Source organism: Eimeria acervulina, genomic scaffold (assembly GCF_000499425.1).
Source record: "Eimeria acervulina Houghton genomic scaffold, Eah_scaff2523, whole genome shotgun sequence".
Classification (NCBI taxonomy): Eukaryota; Apicomplexa; class Conoidasida; order Eucoccidiorida; family Eimeriidae; genus Eimeria; species Eimeria acervulina.
In genome coordinates, this window is record NW_013549961.1 from 2,057 (window position 1) to 3,079 (window position 1,023).

The window sequence follows — 1,023 nt, forward strand, 5'->3', positions numbered from 1 at the left end:
GAGTTGCTGCAGCTGTTCTTGCACTAGCAGCAGCAACAGCAGCAGAACCAGCAGCACCAGAAGCAGCAGCACTACCATCAGTAGCAGCAGCAGCAGCAGCAGCAGCTTTGTTTGTGGTTGGCTGCTGCAGCCCAGATGGCCTTCGCCTCGACTCCGTACACAACTTACCTTGGGATTTGTTGCAGGTTTGTTGTTTCTGTCTCATTTATTTATCTCTTTTATCTGTTTTATTTAATTATCTCTTTTATTATCTATTTTATCTGCTTTGTTTATTTGCCTCTCTTCTCTATTTGATTTACTTCTTTTTTATTTTTTTAATTTACTCTTCTCCAGTTAACGTTTCACTTAAAACACAAATTTTCTCCTAAATTTACTGTAGCCATATATATGTACAGTTATATATATATATATATATACGTACAGGTATATATATATATATATTTGGGTGTATATATATGTATATTTGTATATATATGTATACATATTTTGTTTTCTATTTATTTATTTACAGGAGTTAGCCTCCGACTTAAAAAACAAATTTCCTTCAAAGTTTATAATTGCCATATACATCTATATATGCATATGTCTATCTTTATGTATATATGTATATATATATATACATAATTATTATATATATAATATATAAAAGCATTTAATTGTTTATTTATTTACAGGAGTTAGCCTCCGATTTAAAAAACAAATTTCCTTCAAAGTTTATAATTGCTGAAGTTACACCTGAAAATCCCAAAGTCTGCACTCAGACAAAATGCGACGCCTGTTGGATCCACTCAGCCTATTATGATGCTGTCAAGGTAAACCCTAAACCCTAAACCCTAAACCCTAAACCCTAAACCCTAAGCACGCTGGACCTACTCAGCCTATTATGATGCTGTCGAGGCAAACCCTAAACCCTAAACCGCTTAATCGCATCTCTAAACCCCAAACCCTGAATTTGCTTATCCTAAACCCAAACCCTAAACCCTAGCGAGTAAAGTTTACGCTCTAAACCCTAAACCCTAAACC